This window comes from Homalodisca vitripennis, chromosome 8, assembly GCF_021130785.1.
Source record: "Homalodisca vitripennis isolate AUS2020 chromosome 8, UT_GWSS_2.1, whole genome shotgun sequence".
Taxonomy (NCBI): domain Eukaryota; kingdom Metazoa; phylum Arthropoda; class Insecta; order Hemiptera; family Cicadellidae; genus Homalodisca; species Homalodisca vitripennis.
Window position 1 is genome coordinate 69645751 of NC_060214.1, and position 25882 is coordinate 69671632.

At 35.6% G+C, this 25882-nt stretch overlaps 1 protein-coding gene across 1 annotated transcript in view; it reads right to left on the reverse strand.

Annotated features, from left to right (window-relative positions):
* Window positions 1-25882, reverse strand: part of LOC124367696 (inositol-trisphosphate 3-kinase homolog) — a 255077-nt gene that overhangs the window by 196468 nt on the left and 32727 nt on the right. The window lies entirely within an intron of this gene.

Genomic DNA, 25882 nt, shown 5'->3' on the forward strand with positions numbered 1-25882 from the left:
ACCTCATGGCAAACAGCAGAGGTCAGAAGCCTAGGGCGGTAGCTTGGTCTGTTAGACTAGTACCCAGTAAAACATACACGATAATGTATAGTCCAAAAGAGTTCCAGCACATTACATTAACTGTCCATTTGTACAGGACAGAGGTTATGCTAACCTACAACAGAAGTTCCTACGAGCTCCATGTTAGTGAAAGACAATAAATATTTAGATGCTCACAAAGCACGTTCTCCCTATAACGACTTTTATATTATGTACAGGTATATGAATGTTCTTATTGTACACAGTCTGCAGAATCGTTCTCTACACTTAATGTAAAAATAGCGTTCAGATCGACAAATGATACAACAGAATAATGTGGCGTTACTTGCACGGAGTTAAACCTGTCTATAAAATTGTGTTTGCGCGGCCTGATTAACGATATTTCCGGTAGTAATTATTACTACTTTGGTAATCGCCGTAGTGATTACTGTCACTAATTATTAGTAAATCCTTAAACACCGACAACTTGGATTTATTACTAACGGTAGGCCGGTTTGCAGCGGGAGTTGGTATTTTCTGGACGTTTTTAATGGCTCTAATCGACTACTATTAGTTTTTAATCACTAGACAATGTTGTTGTAAATAAAATTATTTACATACAAACCTACATTTTCCTTTATCCAAGCCTGTCAAAACAGAAACGAAGCTTGATAGATAACAGTTCTATCTATTACACAGAGCAGGCGTAAATTTCGAATGCAACGCTATAAATTAGCTGATTAATAAATTATTCTGTGTCATATATATATATATATATCGAACCCTGCACAGTAAAACGTATATGAGCGTCATAAAACGCTTAATGCGGCAATTACTGCTAAATACACCTTTGTGTACGTATTTGAACAAGTAATGTTTCTTGTGTTTAAGACAAATTGTCAACTTTTACTTTAATTCTCTTAATTTGAAAACGTTAGCACTTAAAATTAGTTTAATTTAGCTGAAATATAAGGTTAGTGTTTTATGATTTATGTAACACGGTTATAAAGTAATGATAAATAAATATTACAACAGAAAATTCTTACATTGAAAACATTGAACAACCTTATTTAACGTCTTTATTTATATTTCGTATTATAACAAATTTAACGTGAAACTGTATTTTTTTGAAAGCTTAATTTATAAGAAACAAATGTACTGTTAACATACTTCTAACTGAAAAAAGTAAACTTTTTAAACTAATCCTATGGCTCTACAGGTAAAAATAATTTCCCCTTCAAGCGACTGATGCTATTGGATAGATGGCACACTATATCCAAAATCCCAAACTTTCAAGCGCCTTATCTAGTGGTCTTAAAACGATTAAGAACCAGGTAATAACTTTGAATTATATGCAATAACCTATACCTAGTATTGTCACTAATGGGCTTATAAAAACAGTACAATCCTATTTTAACAATATTTATCCTTTTTCTGAAATGGCTTCGCAAATAAAATGAACTACAAATTATAAGCATCAGAATCTTGAATTGGACAAAAACGTCTTGGAGTATTAATTTGATCGAAACGTTTATTACCGTTGGTTTGCAACTTCATGATATAAAAGAAACTGTTTAACGCCATTTGAAGTATAAAAATGATTTATGTGTTACTATTCTACTTTGAAGAAATGTTGCTTGAGAAGAAAATTGCATTAATACGTTAATAGGAAGCACCAGATGCAGGATGCATAGAAGAAAGTTATTTCTCCATAACAAAGTTATAATTTATGACTTATTTTAATAAACTTTGAAGTTTATATAAAGTTACTTATTTTAATATTTTTGGAATACAACCTAATTTCTTCAAATCACTGAACTGATATAGTAATAATGTAAGATAAAACATATCAGGCTACTTCTAGAAGTCGGATGAAGTATGAAATCCAACGATAACATTATTCATGAAATTAATTGGATATATATAAAACCAATAATGATACTTACAGAATTTGTAAATAAAATAATACTTTAGCATAATTTTTATTTAAATATTAATTTAGACATATTTTATCACAAACATTATGCGTTTTAACGCGGTGTCTCTGAAAATAGTAGTACAGACGGAAATTAAAGTAAAATGGAGGATAGTTTGTATTTCTAACTATTGTCATCAACAATAACTGAATGATAACTAGTATTATACTGAACTCGCATTAAATTTATATTAAGCTGGTTAAGCATTTTTCATCGGTTTTATAATACTGGAGAAAATAACTCTAGTGAATTGGACGTTTTAGGTTACAAGTTGAGTGTAAAATAAAATATTACTTTCTATAGTATAATAAAAAGTATTTGTTTGTTTGTCGTTCCACTGAAGATTAACAATATGACTCTGTTTGTTTCCTATAGTGCGCACAAGTGCCTCCTATTTGTTTATCTGCGTTATGACATAAACTGTGGGAATTGCTGTCTGCAAGGTCACTATTTTATTACTTTACCGGATCGTTCTAGATAAGCACACCAGAAACCTACTTCACTCACCGAACACTATTACAACATCACGCGCCGATAACAGTCGTGTCGGGGGACGGAACAAGTCACACGCTTAAGATTAAAAACAACGAAATAATTGTACACTAATACTATGTGGCTGAGGTTCTTCCCCTTTCAAAACCGATTAATTTGCCATTTACTGTGAGGCGGCCAGATTAATAATGTAAATTAAAACTAACTGGCTGAGCTTTAGCGAAGTGGCGATGGACAAATTTCAATTCTGTCTGCCTATCTGTCTATTTGTCCGCACGATATATAGACTTTAAAGTATGAGGAACGCCGAACCAAGCAGGGATCTCTTCTAGCTGGTTTATACCTCCAGTTCAACCCACCACTGGGCACAGAAAAACCGATGTGTTACTTAAATCTGGGCAACCTTATGGATGTTCAGGAGCGGCACATCACTAACCGCAAATGTCGAGATTCTGGGGTGCAAGGGCAATTCGATAGGTCTAGTATACTGCGAGAGACGACTGTTGAAGTTCGTTTCCTAACTATCAGAGGTTCTTCTAACCTCAACAAGGGTGTGCCACCCCTGCCTGCTTTGACTGGAGAGGCTGGTGCAGAGCTGGCCTCCCCTTCTTCCGGGGGGAAATGACTTTGAGATTAGTACCCTAATTCTTCGTCATGGATCTCGATAGCGGGCGGCCCCTACCCCCTAATCTTACTCATTCTGAATATCCTGTCACTCCGGAAGCAGCGCAAAGGTTCTTACAGGACTAAGTGCTATTTATAAGCTTCTTGTCCTAAGACAAAAAAAAAAAAAAATGAGAACGCCAAGTTCGATGATGGTGCACTCCATTCTAGGGACGCCAATACTGAGCGTTAGCGAGTATTTTTACATTGGTCTTAAGGGTAACCATGACGGAAACGAGAAAATAGCACAATACATTTATTTATAAACAAACTCAACAAACACATCCACATGGGAATCAAACATGCGACGTATTAACACATGTAGCGTAACTATCCCAGAACATACAACACGGATTTCATAGTGACTTGGTGTTTGGACTTTTACTATTTATAAACTCTTATATAAAAACCAGTTTTATGAACAAAAATCTGAATGTACCAAGATATGTCGAGAAAGATTTCATTTGTACATTTTACATTTTGCATGAAACTTTAATTTGAGTCGTAATAAATGGTGTCCTTTCCGGCCGGTGGGACAAATATGTCTAAATGGTCTTTCCCAACGGTTTAAAGGCAGCCATAATGGAAAGGCATGGCGTAACAACCTAGCCAACGAACTTAAGCAGGGTAATTTAAAGATTGATTTTTGTACATAATTTGAACTTGTTTTAGCATTATATAGCCAGTCCTTGGTGATAAAAAGTACTTGTGGGAACTACATATAACCAATGTCTAAAAAACCGTTCAAGATACCAAAAAACTGTTTATTGAACAATATTTAATATATCATATAATCATTCCAGAAAACGTGTTTGTTTTTTTTTTATTAACACGGAATGTTTGTTTTTTCCTCTAGAGGTCATTTTTGGTTAAGTGCTAAGAGGGCGATTGAAATAGATTTTGTATACAGAATCTACATAAAATGGTTTGCAGTATACCGGTGTAGTCGATTCAGATTTAAGTTGGTATTGGGCAGAGCTGTTCACAGCTGTTCCGTTCTTCCATCTCAAGCACGTCAGATCAGATAGACCAGACGAAGTCACAAAACTAATCTAAAGCAATTTAACGGTCAATTAAAAGTCCATTTAGTAATTGAGGTGTTTGTGGGAGAATTCGTGTTGCGTTTCTGTATCTACTAGGTTCCTCAACTGGCAGTACAACTGCAAGAATTTTACACGGACTTCTTAAAATCGTGTCATTGTCTGTCCGTCTGTACTCAAGGGCATAGAGACTTGGTACATCGCTTGCTACATTTGTACCTCTTCGTCCAAGGAGGACCTCTATTGATTTTGGGCTCAAAATTAAAGGCAAAAATATAATTCTGATATATTTACATTATACAGAGTCAAACAGATGTATAATGATTGTAGTGATTGTACCAGTATAACAAGTGGACTACAGAATAAACAAACATGTTAACAAATTGAGCACAATCATTATGTCATCTTATATTGTGACATAGTACCACTATAGTGCGATGGAGTTACTTTGTTGTATCGACTGGTAAGATTTCCGTTACGTTCTGTCGCGTCATTCCATACTCTATTTTACTGGTTTACTAAAAATTCAAGTGTGTATTTTACTAAAGTTTGCTTTAATTTTAAAAGCAATACGTATGCGATTATTGAATGCTGTGTCGATAGCTCCGACTGCTTCTCCACTTTCAATATCTTATTCTCTATTATTAATAACCATATTGAGATACTGTTATTAATTAATTATCAATTGAACTATAAAAGTTATAACTTTTAATAAATTAGTTGAAGTCAAGAAAGTTAAGGTTTGGTAAAAGACGTAGTAATAAATAAGCAGTGAGTTGTACGCAAAATACACAACAAAATGAAATAAACATTTGACTTTATATTAGCCAACCTAAATTTTTACACTTTTACGTTTCAGTTTGTATTTATATTTATTTATCTCTCTCTATACTAACTGTTAATTATTTTATTAATGAATACTAATGTTTCCGATGGAAAAGGAACTATTTACGGTTTATTTACTCCATTGGAAAAATTACTTAACTTAAATTGCGTTATGTAGTTTTGTAATGAATTAAGACTCAATAAATCTTCTAGAACTTCATAAAAAATAGTGTAACTAAAAATATGTGTTAAATAAATCGAGGTCAATTTTTGGCCTACATTTTAACTTTTCATATTTCATTCTCACCCAGTTTGAAACGCATAATAGAGATAGAGCGTTCCCATGGGTTAATAATTAACCTAATCTTCTATTGAACATATCTTCTTCGCGGACTGAAAAGAGTATATAACAGACTTATTTGTTACGTTCGAATAGTACTAAACAAGCGGACTAACGATAAATCTATTCTTTGTCAAGTAAAGCAGATTAAGTTATTATAACCGGTCTTACGATAAATGTATCCGCTCTCAAGTGGATCACTTTAAGTTATTACAACCGGTCTTACGATAAATCTATACACTGTCATGTAGAGCATTATAAGTTATTACAACCTGTTTTGGATAAATGTATCAGCTGTCAAGTAGAGAATTTTGAGTTATTAACAACCGGTCTTTCGCAAAATGTATCCGCTCTCAAGTAGATCACTTTAAGTTATTACAACCGGTTTTACGATAAATCTATTCAATTCAATGTTTTATTGCATAAAAACAATACAAACTGCCTCGCAATCGTCATAACATGTAAAAGCTAAAATGTTGCATTCATTATTACAGTGGCTCTCATTCAGACTTACAGTTTTTCATTCACCCAAATTCTCATTCATTACATAATTTTTCCACTCTAATCACATGGCTAGCCAATTAGATGGTCCCCCAATCGTTTGTCATGAACTCGTCTGTACTATAAAAAGCTTTAGAGATCAGCGCGGTTTTCAGACGAGTTTTAAATGCCTTAGGCATTGTGGCATTTTTGATCGAATTTGTCAATTTGTTGACGAACTGAACTCCTGCTTGCGAAGGCAATCGTTCATAAGCCACTGTCCTGTGTCTTCCAGTACGGTAGTTATAATGCTCTATACACTGTCATGTAGAGCATTATAACTTATTACAACCTGTTTTAAATAAATGTATCCGCTCTCAAGTAGATCACTTTTAGTTATTACAACCGGTTTTACGATAAATCTATACACTGTCGTGTAGAGCATTATAAGTTATTACAACCTGTTTTGGATAAATGTATCAGCTGTCAAGTAGAGAACTTTCAGTTATTAACAACCGGTCTTTCGGAAAATGTATCCGTTGCCAAGTAGAGTTCAGCAAAATTTATTTTAATACTTTAGTAAAGTTCTCTTATTTTTAATGGAAAGTACGAGTAGATGTTATAACACGAGTCGGCCAGCTATACACTTGGTAACGGTTCTTTGGACTGGAGAGAAATATGTCAAAACCTTTAAAAATTCAACCCCTACCAACGTTTTTGTATTAAGAATGTTGTTCAGGTCAAACACTATGTCCGTGATTTTTTTTAAAAGAAAGTCAGACTAGTGGAAAATTAGACTTTACGATCATACCCATAAATAGTAGCAATTCTGGTTTAATAGTACTACCCTTTCAAATATCTACAACATAGATTACTTGAATTATGATTTGAAAGCGTGAAAGTATTAAACCGGTTTAATATTTGTCATCTCATTAAACACACGAAGGTTAATCTTATAAATTTTAGTTATGCCCCCTTTTGGGGAGAAAAGGGAACGAATACTGTCAATATTTGGGCACTCAAATTAAAATTCATAAGATTTTACTCAAACAAACAAATAAAGCGGGACAACAACAAGCAACATCAAGCGGGATAAGTCATTTTATTTACCAAGTTCGCGTAAAAAATGTATTTTATGGAATAAGTGCAGTTAAGTAACACAGACTCAAGTGCGCTATTTTAATACTCATTAGGCCACGCACAGTAACATAGCACTAATTAATTGACTCTGGCAGTGCCACTTGTATCATCTGTCAGTGACGTCAGAGATCTGTCTCTCCCACAGTTAACTGGATCGTCACCTCTCACAACAACAGAGGCGATTTCTCTTCATCAAAACACAAGCGACCTTGTTTATCCGGCGCAGCACGGCAAACTATGCTTCTATAAACACGATAACTGTGCTGATTGTTGAAACAAACACTTTTATTTATTTTTTAACTACATAAAAATTTTGTTTACTCACCATTAGAAAAAATGTTACAAACAAAGAACCAAAGGTAGAATCGACCACTAAGTCGATAATTTTTATATTTTTACAGGTACACTACAATTTTTACAATGGCAAGAAAATTGAAATGGTATGCTTCCAAAGTTATTTGTTATATTAAAATAGAAGGTGAACTCCATTTGAATACAGTGTGTGGTTCTTTCACTGTGCCATTTTTTATAATTTTTCAATATACGAAAATAAAGAGTTTACCTTGTTTTTAGACATTACTATGTATTGTAAACCCAAAATATTTACCACCATTTTCCTATATGGAGGTAATTTAACAAAAACTAACAAACATTTCAATTGTAATAAAATTCAATGAATTTTATTACAATTTAAAAGCATAATGTCGGCTGAGCGTTAGCGAAGCATATTAATCAAAGGGGCTGGAAGCATTTTAATTCCTGTCTACTGTAACTGTCTGTCTGAACGGCATTTCGAAAAAGAATTGACCTAAGGACTTGCAATTTTACATGAAGCTTCGTTTATCTAGGCTTTTAAGCAACATCCATAAAGGAGCATGTTACTCCATAGGATTTGGCTGAGCGTTCGCAAACAATTTTGCATCGGTCTTATGGGTAACCATGATTGCTACGAGAAAATAGCGCAATAAATAACTTTTTCAAACAAACTGAGTACAATCATATACCGTCTTAACATCTGCCATAGTAACACATATAGCGTAATGACATGAGCTATAGATTTGAAATTTCGCATGCAATCTGAATGAAGTCTGTTACGCAACACATGTTGTGCCATACACATCCTTTTTATTTATTATGCATACCTATAATAAATCAAATAATTTTCTAGATACTTCCACATTAAATTTACTAAAGTATAATGTGGAAGTATCTAAAAAATGTCTTTTCCATTAAAACCTACCTACTTCTACCAAAGATACAAAGCAAAAAAATAATTTTCTGTTTAAATTCCACCACGTATTGGAACACCAAGTGGGTTAATATTTTGTTTTGTGACGGGATTTAACGTGAGTTATCACATACAGCAATGTCAAAACAGTGTGATTAATGTGACAGTCTGTTAGGCTACTTTCATAAGTTATGGTCTATTTTGCAAAAACATTTAGTTGTAAATTGAAAGCAGTGCCTTACTTTTGAGGACAATAAATGATCCGTATTTCAAATTCAAAACTCTTGCACTGTTTCTTTATTTATTATTGCGAGTATCTTGACAATTTTAGTTGAAGTGGGCAAGTTTGGTTTTGATGATAGAAGGATTGGAAGGAAACAGGATTTTCAGGACATTTGCCATCGTTCACTGACACGACGAATCAGCAACACTACGTTTCAAGATCTGCAATTAGATCTCTTCCTCAGGTAGATAACTAACAACACTATTCTAAACAAATCATACCTGAGCGCTGTGACAAAACAACCATTGAGAACTGTGGCAGGTTGTTCATTACTGACCTATTGTAATCTGTATTACTTAGTTGGGTTTTAATAAATAGCGTTATGTTTTATTAAATGCACGTTTTGGATATAATAGTACGCATGGGGTTGACACACCATATTATGTTTAGTGCGTTTCCTGACGTACGCGTGTCACCACACTCTGGTATGATTTGTTTACTATAAAGTACATTATAATTGTGAGTTAAGTTAGGTTATCCAACTGAGAAAGAGATCAGATTGCAGATTTTGAAACGTACTGATACTGATTTATTGTGTCACTAAACTATGTAAAATAATGTTAAATGGGAATAGGAATGAGAATTTTGGCCGGATACTTGTCCATATTGTAGTAGTCGACAGGAGAAAAATTAGCTTCATGATAGTACGAGTATTTCTTTTTAGCGACTGTTTTACGGAAAACATAGACTGGACTAGTTTGTTATTCCTCTTTGTTGAACACTAACTTCAGCAATTAAGACCATTGACGTCACACCTTATCGGACACTTTGCATACAACTTTCCTCTAGAGGTTGCCAGTAACAATTAAGTAACACCGATTGTCGAGTTAGACCGGTGCACGTAACCTAACCCCCCAATATTTCACTCTTTACTTATCAACACAGGTTTGAAAGACTCCAGTGAACGAGACACGCATTTCTACACGTCTAACACACTTTTTTCTTGAGAAGTAAGAACTACTCTAAGTTGTTACTTAACAGTGTAAAGGTGTTATACGTGGAATCAATATCTAATATATAATCGGTATCGTGTCAGAAAATCCAAGTGAAAATCGTACACCCGACCACCATATAAGTATGAGAAAACTATGAAACATTGAATTCAAATAAATGGAAAATAGTAGGTTAATTGGAATTTTCACAGCTATCACTTAAATACCTTTTATATTTAAGAGATTTTTTTTAATTTCAAATGAAACCAAATAATCAAAGGGCCATTTAAAACATTTCTCAATATACTATTTACTTCTAAAAAATAATTTCAATACCGTTATATTGACGTCAAGTTTAAGGTGTTTAAAAACTGAAAAAATTACACCAATTCGAACTTCATTGGTCAATAAGTATCTTGAGATATGGTAGTTGAAAAGCAAGGCAAAGGTTTTCTCGTGTGTACTAAGCAAAAAATTCAACAATCCAAAAAATGTAAACCAACAAGATCAAAAACTATACACATCGCTTATAAATTTATGGTTAAGGTAAGAGAGGACTTAATAGTCCTAACCTCGCCAATTAAATGTTTTTCTTTGTGTTCAATAGACATCTTACATTTATTCCACATATAGTTCCCAAATTAGTGTTTTATTGGCAGATTTAATATGAAATAACGAAAAGCAATACGAACTCGTATACCCTCATTCAGTAATGTACCAATAAGTTTTCATATACAGTCTATAGATTAGGCTGACACTTTTTTTCCGGAAAAGTTCAATTAAACGTCTAATAGATTGGTCCACTTTCTTTTAAACGCGCAAAGCCCACTTAAATAAACCGACGCAACGGAATGCCAGACGACCAGGCAGGACGTAAACAAGTCTTTCATCCCACAGTTACTTATGGAACTTAGCTGACCTGCTGACCACAAAAGCAATGGAATTCTTCCTTAGACTAAGATGAACCTACATACATAGTACATGTACCAATGTTCAAATATCGAATCTCTAAGATTGTCTATCAAGATTTATCGCACAAATGCACACACAGGGACAAGATTTTAAGGATCCGTTAGACCCTTAATAATTCTTATCGATATACTGAACTGACGGTTGGCTCACAAATCCCACGGTTAATACAATTATCAGGTATAAAAACTTATACATTGATTGAGTTTAAACACTCCAAATGATTTACAGTGAACTTACACAAATGTTCCAAAATAAACAAAAATATTTTGAGGTACCGTATTAAATCAAATACTTCTTTAAAATCTCTATTCTAAATGAAATGGTAGAAAATGCAGTCGGAAACACTGGAATAACGTAATTGGAAGACGTGTTGAGACAAAACTGTACTGCTACGATCATTGTTATATTATCAAAATATATAGTTTGATAAGAGAGCCATTCAAATATGAACAGGATTTTAAACTTCATAGCTGGTTTACTGAGCAAGGCGAACAGTTGTGAAGGCTGATTAAATCAGGGTCATTGAATTTCATTGATTCAGGTATTTCGTGCGGGCACGGCGTGTATCCCAAATATGATGAAGGTACGTCAGCGATAACATTTCGTAACAAGTAGATTAAGCCGATAGCATTATCTCAAAATCGACTCCGTGGTACGCGGATATGACATGGACTGGTCTCTTATTAAGTATAAAATTCGTCCCACGATTTCCCGAGCGGGTGTCACACAGTAATATAAGTGCCAGGGCCATGATTGACAGTTTAGAGCTGGTCGCGATTGAATGATTTCATGATTGGTGGTGATCCGTGTCCTAGAATTATTCGATGAAATGACAAGTGAAGTGGAAATACAGTAAGTTACGGTAGCCTACAGTGCACACCATGATCACAGAGGATTTTTGACGATTAGAGAGAAAAGAGAGGCCAGAAAGGAGAGACAATTCAACGATTGAACATCCGGCAATGTCGTAGTTGTGCTTATTAGTGAAAGGATTTACAATGCTACTACGGGTTTTCACTATTGCATCACGGAGACAGAACTGCTGCAAATGACCGTATCCACAGATTCGTAATCATAATTGTAATGTATGTGCTTGAGCGTGACAACGCCTTACTGGCAATTTTTCAGTGTAGCCTACCAGTCGTGGAAATAAAACGGCTCCCATTCATCGATTTTAAACAGTTCTCTTCATCTCGAACGAGAGTTTCTAAGGGAAAAAGTGAATGCAATAACATTTCCATGTCAACGTCTTCTAAACTTCTCACATTTTTCTGTAAGAGCTTCGTCTTGGCTATATCATTTGTACTCACAAAATACACGTTACTGGGATTTGTGGTTATCAGTGAAAGGTCTTACAATGCTACGGGGTTTCACCATTGCATCACGAAGACATAACTGTAGCAGATGAACGAGTATACCGTATCCACAAATGCGTAATCATCATTGTAATGTGTGTGCGTGAGCGTAACAGCACTTTACTAGCAATTTTTTCAGTGTATCAGTCGTGAAAATAAACATTTTTGAACACTTTTCTTTATTTCGAACGAGAGTTTATATCGATTTGATCGATTCATCGATTGTAAACACTTCTCTACATTTCGAACGCGAGTTTCTAAGGGAAAAAAGTTGAGTGCAATAACATTTCAAGTTCAACATCCTCTAAACTTCTCACATTTTTCCTGTAAGTTTTTTTTATGTACGTTTTAAACACATACTATACGTAACTGGGATAGGGGAATAAACAAGTTCTCATTGAACATTGAACAACCAATGCCTCACTGAAGCACTGCTAACGTAGATGTACAGTAGTCGGTACCGATGATGCAGTAGTACTGAATCTACCAAGTACGAACGAGCATTTGCCAGAGTCAAGTGGACCTCACATAGAGAAAGAACGATAGTGACCGGAAGTTGGAGGGCCGCAGAAATGGCAGGCGGGGCGGGGCGGTACCGATAACTGTTATCTCTGGACAATACGCGATTACACGCTTCCTACTGTCCTCTGTGCGGGGACAACGCTACGGCGAAGCGAGGAGGAAGCACAATGCAACTGGGCCGCGGGCCGCAAGAGAAAGTAGAACACTCATCTACGGGTCCGGCGATCCAATTGAGTAAGCAGCGGTGTAGATAAAACTTGTGTGGCCAACACACGCTGAGAGCGAAGTTATCCGAAATTCAACAACAATTTGTCACACTAACGTGATACAGTATGTGGGAACGACGCTGTGGCCTTGTATTGCTAAACCCATCGCTGACACTGACAGATGTCTTCTTACTTTTGGTAGTCCTAACTTAGGTGTAAGCGGTTTTTAATACCTGCCTCGAAATCCGCCTTATAAACGTTGTAAGCTTGTTTATATTTTGTGGGAGAGCAATTGCATAAATTAAATAACAATGCAATTAACTCACTGAAAATGCGTCATCATGATGGAAGAATACTCTGAAAAAGCTTTTTATAGTACATTGTTCGTTTGGTTCCAGGTTTAAAGCAAAGGAAACCTAAAATACGAATATTCTAAATCCAACCAATTCGTCACAAATTTTTCTATTCACGCTACACTTTGGCACACTAACTTCTGAAATAGTCAAAGCTAAAGATTCCTCAATTCACATTACTTATTCTTTAAAAAAGACATCTAATTATTTTTCATTTAACGATATCAGTAGTTGCCTATATTTAAAAACCTAGAAGAGTACAATGTTTTGTAAATATTTACGTATGTAATGTATGCCTTTCCATGTTCATTGTTCTTACGATAGCAAATAAAAACCAACAGTGTCTTATTTGTATCGTAGTTGCATAACATCACTTTGTTTGGTGTTTTCTCAAATACAGAGGCACTTTGACTGTAAAAGAACTCTCCCAAGTGTGTAACATATTTTGTATCTAGTGTTCAACAAATGCAGTGTGATAATTATAATCGTACAATATCAGATTTTCTGATTACAATTAAGTTATTTTCGTAAATATCCCAGCATATTTTGTTTTTGCCTGGAAACATGTCGCACATCACACCATTGTCGAGATTAAACTTGGATCAAACACTGAAAACAGACTTTTTGTGCAAGTGACAAAAAGTTGAAAAAATGAACGAACAGAAAAATTTACAATCCTCAATCTCTATTTGTCCAAATTTACTAAGAGTGGCAACTTAGTAAGTGAGAGTTCTTTGTAGTATGTCTCAGCAAAATACTTATGAATTGTTTTTCGAACACTGTACCGACAAAAAGTACAGGCCGCAGTTCTCAAAAATTGTACAACAATATAAAAAATTGATTAACCTGATCCACTACAGATTCCATTTGTACGGTGTAATGGAAAATTGTACAGGCCTTGGACTATATTGTTTCAAAATAATAATTATTTAAAATTACACATGTTTAAAGTAACCAATAGTGTAACACTATACATTTATTGGTGTTTAAGTTTTTTGTTATTTATAAAACACGTAATATCAGTGATATGCAGTAATGTGAATGTGAATTCAGGAAGGAGCAGGCACCACTTGCGTACAACCAAGAAACCAAGCAACTCTCTCCAAATACATACACAGTTCAATACTTTCTTTCCAGTATTATATGACTAGCCATTTAGCACATTTAACAAACCTGGAAAATCATATAAAGGGCGCAGTTTAAGGAACAGAGTAACCTCGCCCGTAGTATGTTGAGTTAAATCAGAAAATGTTAAGGGAAGAGCACGCTCTTTTGAAAATGCCCTTTAATTACGTTATAACAAAATTAATTTTAATAAATAAATAATAAATAATTTTGGAATATTTTAACTTTCTCATAGAAATTCTGAAAATGACTAAATGGTAGTTTAAATTTTACATTACATTACACTACCCTAAGAATTATAAAATGAAATAAGGAAAAATGCATAACAGATGCAAGGGGAAACCAATTTAAAACAGCCTTTGCTATTCATACATTTAATTTAGATGGCAACATGAAACGGAAACCTTGAAGTGTAAACAAGGTCTCACTGGGAGGGAGGATGATTCATGATGTTTTGATAACTGAATAACTCACCGGGTTTATATGACGCGAGGTTGTTATATAAGATGCAGATAAGTACGAAGTAAAGGTCAAAAGTAACTATTGCCCACTTGTAACAACTAATAACCAATCATTCCTGCAGAAGTGCTGTCAAGAGCCAGCCAAGGCCTCGAACATACCGGAGTTCGCCATGATTGGTCTTCATTGTTCTGTCGTGCTTGTCGTGCACGATCATACTTCGCTGACGTGGTTCAGATCCGGTTAAATACTAAATATGATCACTGTCATAGATGAAATTTCACACTATTATTTTCGGGATTACCGATGAAAATATTGTTACAACATAATTACAACGCGTTTCATTTCTACCCAGCAAACATGAGTTAATTTCACTATATACACGTATTTATAAAAACTGTGGTAAATTACTTTAATTAATTTAGCGCATTTCCCGTTTACAAGTGTCTATTTACTATTCATGTAAGATTTATTAACTTTATTCAAGCCTCTAGCCTAAATAAATATAACAAGAATTTCGAATTTCAACATACTTCCTTCCTTCCTTTCTTTCAAAACATCTGTCCTAGAGATATCTTCCCTTATGCCAGACCACCTCTTATTAACACACCTGTCGATGCAATAAAAAAATCCCAAACTTGCATTTGCCAGAATGCTCTTGTGAAGGAGTGTACGAGCAGAATGTAGACAAGCTTCTGTAACTCGACAGTAGAATACAGACTGGTTGGTACCTTCGTTTGATCCGTACGATTACTCCCGACGTGAGTACTTCCAAGCAATGTTATCACGTATATTTCTCTTGATTTTATCATCACGTACATTTGCGGCTTAATTTATTAAATTTCTATTCTAATAGTTTATTTGCTTATTTAAATAGAAATAAAAACCATTTCTGTACAAGAAATATTTTTTATTTAACGACCACCTTCATTTCTATTTTTTCTCCTACGCTAGCCCACCCATTACAATCAACCCCCACCCTCCTATGAGCATGACTGAAGATTAAGTATTATCATCTAGAAGGAGTTGAAAGTAGACAGAAAATAATTTTTACAAGAAACTGGACCCTACCGGAATCGCTCATTCCAGTAAAAATGTTTAAAACTCTCTTACTTTTGGACAAATTAATATAAAATTATTAAATTAAAACTCATGTTAAAGTAAATTTTATTCTCTACAACTCACCTTTTCATTAATTTGTTCATTGACTGGAGACACTCGAAAGGATTTTTCGAAAATTACTAAATTTATGAGAGCAAAGTATATCAGACAGTAAAAATAAAGATACAAAAAGTAGGACACTTTATCAGCTTTAAGTTTGTATACGTGTAAATATTTTGAAGGCCTCCCTCTATTCAGCCACACCTAGGGTTGGGGACTTTTATTATACTACCCTGATCAACGTCCCATAGTTGTTTTTTGCGTTTATTCACTTCATTCATTGACTGGCTGATGGTGATCAGTCTGTAATACAGCAAAATTTAATCCAAGGTGAAAAAGGATTGAGAGCAATTATTCCGCATCATAAACAATTAATAACTCTGTGATTTGTATTTGATCACAATAACGGGTTTTAATGAGTTTATTAAACTGTCCACCCAACACTTTCAGCACCGGCAGTTTAAATTAATCTGCAACAAGTGTAATCATCCTGGCTGAGTGTTAAATATAGACGGTAAACCTCTCCTTTCCTTATGAAAATCCTGGTTGCTGTACCGGATATATATGGCAATGTGTATTTTACGTCTACCAGGATAATGTGAAAGAACTCAACTGATACTTTTTCATACCTCTTATAGGCCACCTAAAAATTTACTAAAAAGCGATTATTAACTATTCGTCCATCAAATGAACAAACGCGGCCATCTTATCAACAGAATAATGTTATGGCAATTAATAAATTTCCAGGCATCGAATTTGTAGCTAAAAATCCCGATTTGTTACTGGGTTTACTACAGAGGTTATAATTTTAAATCTCCTCATCTCTCCAACCTCCCTTCCTTTTTTGAAAATTCCTGCCACTCCAATAGATTTTGCAAGTAATATGATATATGAAGGTCAGCAAAAATGGTTATCATATGTGGGGATATTTAAACACTTATTTAACATCCGTTATTATTAAAGTGAATAATCCATTGACTTTTCCGAGGCGATCCTCTTATCGTCAAGATTGTGTTGTGGTCATTACTAAATTCTGAGAAACAGCTAAGCTAGATACATAACGCCTGATAACATAATCATCGATAAGATAATTTATTCGCCCAACGATATGTAGGGCCTCCTCTGCATGATTTCATTAGAGAATAAAGTTTAAACTGTATATTCTAATGGTAAACACGTTTCTAATGGTAAACACGTTTCTAATGGTAAACACGTTTCTAATGGTAAACACGTTTCTAATGGTAAACACGTTTCTAATGGTAAACACGTTTCTAATGGTAAACACGTTTCTAATGGTAAACACGTTTCTAATGGTAAACACGTTTCTAATGGTAAACACGTTTCTAATGGTAAACACGTTTCTAATGGTAAACACTTTTCAGTCACTCACAGGAAAATATTCCCATCTAGCTTAAAATATTTTTATGCCTGCAGATGTAGGGTAATTGTAGGGAGCTGATATGCAGTATCATTAAATTTCTCAAAATACCTGAGCCGATATAATATTTGGTGTAACGAAAACCGTGATGCATGTACTTGAAACTTTAAGTCCCCAATTGAGGTTTGCCTTAATATGGAGAAACTTCCGAATTATTTTAAATTATTTGCTAGAATCAACACAATTGTTAAGAAAAGTTGGCTCATTATATTACTTTTATGTTACTTGAAAGTAGCTATTTAAATATATTTTGTCTGACGATGATCCAACTGTTATTTAAGTGCTTCACTATTTGAACTGTGCCAAGACAAAAATGTATAACGTGTGAATAATATATATCTTAATCCATTCTCTACTCTCACATTTCGCCACTTCAACACTCGTTTCATGGTTTGACAATCCGTTCTGTCAACAAAACGCACAAAAATACAACCAAGAGCCAACAACACAAATATTTCAAGTTGAGACAAATCTGCAGAGTACTTAAAACTTAACAACAGAGGTTTTTGTTTTTTACAATCCCACGCTCTGGCGCCGTACCGATTATCACGTTATTAAATTAGGCTACGCTAATATGATTACTTGCTTGGGTACAAATATACTGTGCCCTAACCGGAATTCGAACCCGAGTCTCTACAGTGACAAACTGAGGCGCTAACCACTCGCTACAAAGGGAGGCAACACTACAGGATACGAAGTGTTCTAAGATTCTAGGAGCGCTGGTGCGACAAAGGTTGGACGTGGTCTAATTATTATGTGGATCACTAATGGAACAGGAACCAATGCTGATTATGAACCAGGGCATGAGCGCATAGCACCTACCCGCACTATCAACATTGTAGCGAGTGGCTCGGTGAGGGGGGAGGAGAGATGCACTCAACCAGATGACCGGCAATAGAAATAATTCAATGAAAGACGTCTTTGTTAAAGGAGAATTTATGGCTGCATGAATCTCAATGAACCACTAACAACAATGGAGATTTGTTAATCTTCATTTTATCCTAAAGGGGATGCTCTACTATACGAGTGAGTTTAAAACAGATAAGTACTCACAACTCAACAAATCTAGTCTAGTCATAGTAAATCACTCATGTTCAATAGAAGATAGATGTTCATGCACCGAGAAAAGAATTTCATCTATGAAATTTAGTATAGATCAGAATTTGAACTCAGCAAAAAGATTGCTACTAATAGTCCTTGACATCGACTTCAGCCAAGAGATAGAGATTGAAAATCACAACTTTCAGACTTTATCTCGTTGACTAATTCTGATAAAATTATTATATTTTACTGTCTGATGGTTGGTTCAGAATGTAAAAGTACATAAAAAAGTGAAAAATAACTAGGGGTTTTTTACCCCTTTGCTTTAACTTCGCACCAAAACTATCAGTAGGAAGCAGTCGATTTCTTTCTCAGGGTACATTTATCTTTAGGCCAATTTCAGGAATGACTAGGTCATGTTCTTGTACTGTGCAAATTGGCTGACGCCCCTGTACTACGGAGGAAAACATATACTAGCTAACGAACCCGTTCCAGGCCAGTTTATAAAGTGAGAGTACCACACTATGTGATCAACTTGGTTAAACTGGACTATTACGGACTAACCCGTGTTCACAGTGTCTGTTCAAACAAGGAGACGATAAAACACGCGGGTGAATACTACTCGTACATAACGATTTACTAAGTCGTTTGTAATTAATTGTGACCAGTCAGTTGCTGGTCTAGATGTTCTACTCGCTCCGGTACTATCAAAAAAGAACAGTTGGGCCAGACGCTGATGGAAATCTATGATGGTTCCTAGTCAGGCCGGCGGCACGGCACGGCGGGGTGACCCTGTAGTTATCACAACTGTTTGGATACACGTCGACACACCGAGTGGTGTTTATTTGTGCGGTAATCACAGCACAGACCCCACATGCGCTCGTCGACTTTACGACGGCGGCGTCAACTGTAACGGTACCTGCTTCGTACAGTGTGCATTCATGCCTCTCGCGTCCCAACCATTTCCGCTGGCCAAAGCTGCTTCAAAATCTTTATGCTTTGTATTATCCTTTGACTTATTGAATACTAGAACCACCACAGAGTAGTTCGTACTGAGAAGTCTTATTGGAATAACTGTCTATAGCGCTATCCCAAGGTTTGGCCTAGTGCTACTACCATTTACGGACCTAGCGCAATCTAGAACTGGTTCTAGGTACTACTGTGCTTGGGTTGTCTTTGAACTGAACTTGGTTATTAGACTTCCAACTGTGTATTAGCTTAATTCAATCACATTAAACGAGTAAACATTCAATGTTAACAAATTAAAATGTTCTAAGAGGTCAACAGTTTTAAGTACGGTTCAGTTTTATTTCAAAATACTGAGATTTCTACACGTTTAATAAGAATGCGGACATGTATGATAACAATGATTAGGATAGGTATCTTGTTTGGCCTTCAGAATAACCTAAAATGGAAACGCCTTCCAAAACATAGGATGGAACTTGGTGTTTGGAATTTCAGTGCGATTTCAGTGTTTTAACTTTTCTGGACTGAAAGCCATTCATAAGATACTTTAACCCTCCGGCTGGCAACGTCGTAAATTACGACTCATTTTTTCCCGCCGTGAACTGGCAGAGTCGTAATATGCGACTCATTAAACATCGTCTACTAATTACGTCATAGTTCCGATAATTACCGCTCGAATTGAATAAAAGTTATATCACTTTAATCACAAGATCCCAAGCCTTCTAATAATGTATTCACTTTTATATATATATATATATATGAATATTTGTTATTTTACTGGCCGCTAAAATCTCCCGACTACTTCCGCGTGACGCGACTCGGCAACTGTTAGTGCTTGTATTTAGTCTTGTTTTTTTCAATTGTAATTTTATTTGTAAATTAAAGTGTTTATAACTATGTATTTTATTTTTGTGCATAATTAAGTGAACATTATGCATATTTTAAATTTTTAAATAAAATTAATTTTGAGTTTTTTTTAATGGCATAATATAAAAAAGTATTTTTTGAAAAATAAAAGTTTTGAGTTCTGACCATCAAACATCCACCATTATTCATGTAAGTCAAATTATAATTATGTTTATATTGTACAACATATTCTGCAGAGTAATTTGATGTATAACACTTTTGTGTTTTCTCCAATAATTAATTATACAGGATAAAAACATTAAAAACTATGCACGAAGCTTCAAAACAGGGTGCCAGTCAAGGTTCAAATGCGCGCCAGCCGGATGGTTAACAGATCTTTTACATACATAATACTCATACACGTATCCAATTACAACCAACAGGTCGATACGGATATAAATAACATAGATCCCCAAAAGACAAAGCTACACAGGAGTAAGCCTGTCCTTTGTATCATAAGTAAACAATTAAATAAAATGAGCCACGAACAATAGTTTTATCTGAAATATAGCTATACATATAAAAAAAATTATTGTCAATCCCAGAAATATTACATGACGTTTTTCAAGGAGAGAGCGTGACCTTCGCGGCAAATTATCTTAATACTCAGAAGCATATTACTCTTTATATTAACCACTGGGGAAGGCCAAACTTGTGCGAACACATAGCGATAACGGTCGGGTAGACTGCCTTGACGAACGTCTACGCAAAGCAGCAGACGAGACCCGCCGCGTCTGGGAACCGTTAGACCGTGAGGTGCAAAGTGAATTCGGCTACAAAGAGGTCAAGGTCACAGGTAACGAGGGCCGCGAGTGGCGGAGTGTGTAATTGGGCCTAATTACTACATCAGGCACTCAGGACAAAGGGGAATTACCATTGACGGTAGTAGTGAGCTTGCCGGGGCAAAGCGACAGAAACTAGGCTGTAAGCAACTAAATTTTAAGATTCTTGCTTTCAGGATTTTTATTAGCAATTTCAGAATCCACAGTTTTTAGTATACTACACCCGGTTCCGCTGTACCTCTGGCTCTGCTGGATGGAACATGTGAGACACGGCTAATAATGACGCGTCAAGACTGTTCAGAGAGAAAGAGAGATGGTGAAGTAAAACATGTAAACACTGGTATACAGCAATTTGCTAATATGACATCTTCTAACTTAAGGGGTTTCCATTAGCTAGTGTAGGACGGAAGGTAAAAAGAGCGATAAAGTTTAAACCCACTCGGTGAGCATGTGCAATCCCCAGCGTTATCTTACTTTCACCCCTCCATTACCAGAGGGACGTACAGTAGTTACTACATAACAACACCGATCTAAGACGATGTTAAAGTAAAAAGACCCACTTCCATTTAATTCTCTAAAATCCATTCAACCATTGTAATATTTCTATGAATTTAAAATAAAAACTTTAATAAATTTTAAACATTTTATTCGGGATGCTTTTTGTTCTGGAAGAAGAAGACATAAACCGATACAGATGAAAATTTGAGGCTGACGATGTTTTTTCTAAACGAATGGCCTCACGAATAAAAGTTTATTTGATTTTTTTAATTCATAGGGAGTATTTCCAATAAGACAAAATATTATGAATTTTAAAAAGCTGCTACAGATGTTTAATTGCAAATATCACAGACCATCGACATCAATAGTGAAGCTACTCCTGAAACGAAAGTTTGCACCACTTATTTATTTGGAAATCAGTCACAAAACTGTCGTTATTGAATAAAACACCACCTAAACAAATCGTATCCCAATAATCAACTTGTTATTGTTATTCACCAATCAAATAAACAATGCATTGTTATAGATTATCGTAATGAAGAAATCAGTTAACTGTGTGGCATTCTCTCAAGTGAAAAACACCGATTAGGCAAGACCTAACGTGTTCTATTTTGAAACTTTTATAGTAGGTCGTTTCCAGAAACGACCTACACTGGATTCCTTTCTATTGTTGACAGCTGAGGGAGCTCGCCGCGCCCCGGGCACACAGCTGACAAACATAATTATGTTCACAAACAGATCAGGTCGGAGGGCGGACTGCCCGACGGGGTTCAAGCCCCTTCCAATGAAGTTCAAAATCAAGCTGAAACCGTAAATGTTATATGCTAGAGATGATAGGATGATTTACTTACTGAAAAGATTGATAAACTCCAAAATAGAACCAATTGTTTCACTTCCATCTCCCCTATAGTTCAGTTGTATCCTGAATTATAGAACCCTCTTGATCCAGAGTCGTACCCTCCGACAACGGAAGAGCTCCACCATGTCCGGTTCACTCGTAAACGTAACCGACCGGACTCGGTCCAACGCCCGTGCGACAGACCTGGCTGAAGCCAATTCGTTGGGCCTTGAAGAGGCCGTGATTGATAGATGCAACTGGGATGTCATCCATCACTCCTTGACTGACTACTGTGCGTCAAGATAACGAATAACGATCAGGATAAAGTAGGTGTGTCTGGTGACCTTTCAATGTGCTGGCAGTGGGAGGGGGTCAGGTTACTACTTCCTGTTCTGCACCATGTGGGCACCGACTGGTGTCGAGTTGGAGTGCGGACAAACAGACAGTCGGAGTCGGTCGATAACTGAATCATTTCTTAATTTTACTGGAACCCCTTAAGAATTATTCTAAGGAACCTCTTAAAAATGTACTATAAAGAACCTCTTGCGAATTTATTCCACTTAATGAAGCCTCTTGTGAATCTTACTGAAAGCTCTTGACTGGTCTATTTAAGAGCTGGCTTGTTTAGTCGTTACGAAAACAGTGCTTTGAACCATCTTACCTCCTTGTTACATCCAACGGTTTACAGTTTACAACCAAAAGCAGCAATTGGATGCGTATAAATCGCACTGTTCGAATGAGTCATCTCTTGATGACTCACTATTAATGAATAGTGTAGGAGCCGAGAATCAATTTACATTTTTATGCACAAAACCTGGTTTTCTTGAAGTCGTTACATGGTTTTCTTCTAGGACAGAAATCGATTTTAAGCCGATGGGAGGCGATAGAAATCGAAGTGTAAAAAAGGATTAAAAATATAAAACTTGTTTACTATCTCAACACACCTAGAACCCCATCAGAAACATCAATAATATCACAGTCACACAACTAGACAGAGTCACCACTTTGTCATACAGCCGGTTAGTATAAAGGTATTTCAAGCTAAAACAATCTTCTGTGAAAAACATATTGTTCTATATGTGTACTATTCAAAAGAAATACAATGCCCCATGAATAAAAAAAAACTAGACGTTCGTAGCTAAAGTAATAGTGAAATAACCCCTTACATTTTTTGTAAATTAAGTCATGATACGCCTGGATATATTCCTAACGAATTGAGATATCGAAGTACAAACTTCATCATACTTATTAAAATTAGTTTTTGGATTTTTTGAGAATAAAAATATTTTTCCCCTCTTTTCAAAGGGGAGTGAAAGGTGTAACTCTATATTTTCAAATTGCTACCCCTATCTTGTGACATGTCCTTATTAATTCTTTTAAAATTAATCAAGCCATGATCTTATATAATAAAAATGGTAAACTTAATTATTATTACTATTAAGTCGCTTTAATAGATTAAACATACCACAGACGTACTTTTCCTCGCTATATACCATTAATTTATAGTAAAACCGTTTTCCAACACAACTTGCATCTCTAATAAACAAGGGACTACAAAAAACACTGATTTCATAATTAGAATAACTATATAAACAAGTAAACAATATTATGAAATTGTATAAGTTACCAGGAACACAATACTGCAGACCGAAAACATAGATCTACTTAAATGCTGTGTTTACAAATATCATACTTCATCATTTATGAGTATGGGCCGGACACTGTTCAAGCCCTCCTTTTTACAAGTTGATACCAAAAATATAAAAAATATATCCGCTGAAACATCGAAATTCGATATTTTTGACAATCGATCAAATTTCTCCACCTCGTATTATTTATGTATATTTACGTATATAATATAGGGAAGAAAATAAATACCCGCTTTATCAAGCAGTGATATCGAATCCATAGGAACATCATTATAAACGAGTCTAGCAGTCAGATAAACAGGACTTTAATCGCCAAGGATAACAAGCTGCGAGAACGCTCAGAGCCAATAGGACGTAATCGATAAAGACCTGAGTGCGGCTATAATGAAGCTGTCAAAAAAGACAGACCAGAGTGGAGGCCAAATTAGGACAAAGGACTTGGAGGTCTGACAGGTCCTTGTTGGTTACGTCTTGTTTACGGCTACATTCATCAAACGCTGGCCCACTCCAGATCATGAACTGGATTGGCTAAACGACTGAAATAACGATGTGTTATCAGAACCTCGTTTTCATCGGTATTAATTAATTTTAGTGTCCACCACTTTTCCACAACAGTTTCCGCTTGCCAACTCCATTTACAGTCCTAATGTTAGCGGGAGACGGGAGAAGAAAAATCAACTTTACAATTCTTTTCGTCACCTTCATTTACCTGATTATATATGTTCACGCAATGTTAAGTTGTTTAAATATTCAGCCTCATAAAGGATCAATGTTGTTAAGGACCGGACAGTCCCGTCCTAAAATCGTGCAATATTCTGTAAAATAACTCTTCATAAAAAGCTTATAGAGACTTAAAACTTGGTATATAGGTTCTGGTTACCCCAAGAAAGAACTTTAGTGATATTAAGTTATAAGTTCAAAGGGCAGCAAACTTAAGAGTCCGGGAAAAAATAAGAGTCAGTTCGGTTAGGGCTTTTACTACGTGCGGTCAGGCCCGTCGATACCCACCTGTATCGGTTTATTAGAATAAAAAAGATGCGTTTCATTCGGAATCTAATTACTTATTTTGCAGCTAGTCTGAATTTCCTCCACCATAAAATTATAAGCACATACAACTTTCGCTCAATTTTTAAAACCTTGTTACGTCATAATTACAAAACCTATCATACATAGTTTGGCCTTGTGCCTAATAAAATAAGTTTCTATAGTCCCTTTTTGATTATATTGACAATTAATTAGACATCCTTACCTGATGAGATGTTTTCACCAGAGACAATCGGTTCCTTTTCGACTTGACGAGGAGGTAACGATACCTAATAAACTGATCTCTGTGTCCATTGTTACGGCAGACTTTGATTAATGGCTATAATGGGTTGATTTATTAATGGAGCATTGACTGGAACTTTTGCCTGTTCCATCAGAGTAAATGTATCGATATGTTTAGGTTTCTTACTTTGCCCATCCAGCGGTCTCCACTGATGGTGACTTGATAAGACCATTAAGGTAGGTGAAAACTTGTCGAAAACGGTGAAAACTGAACTGATGCAATTTACTAATGTACTGTGCCGTCCAAGATGTTCTCTTATACAAATAATGAAACACTACATTCTCGTAGGAACTTAGGACATAGGACTTATAAATTGCATTAACATGATTGACAAAAGTTAGATTATGATTATGCAACAATATGATTCAAGCCAAATGTCATTTTAGTTTTACTGTAACCCGTTTTTGTCAGCAATATTCAAACTGCCAATAAGCTAACCAAAATTCAACTTAAGATTAAATTTCCAAAAATGCACCACAAATTAGAACTTACACATACTCAGGTATGTAATTATGAAAAGTCAACAGTAATAATTATTATTTTATAGCCAACTAATACATTAAACCTTTATTGCAGCCGAGTATATACCTAAACGTGCCAGAAATGCTGACAAACAAGCCGTGACGTACTCATAATTACCGTGTAATACTGTAAGAACTGAGATACGGGTGTTGCTGTGTTCGCCGACAAACAATTGGCGTTATGTGAACACCGACAACAGTCAAACACAACCAAGGCCGTGTTCACAACACCAGACGTTCACAACGCATTCACAGGTTCTCACAGTTGTGTCGTTCGCGTGCTCGCCGAACACCGCAGACCCTCAATTTACTGAGGCCTGCAAGACAGATCGAAGTAATAACTCAA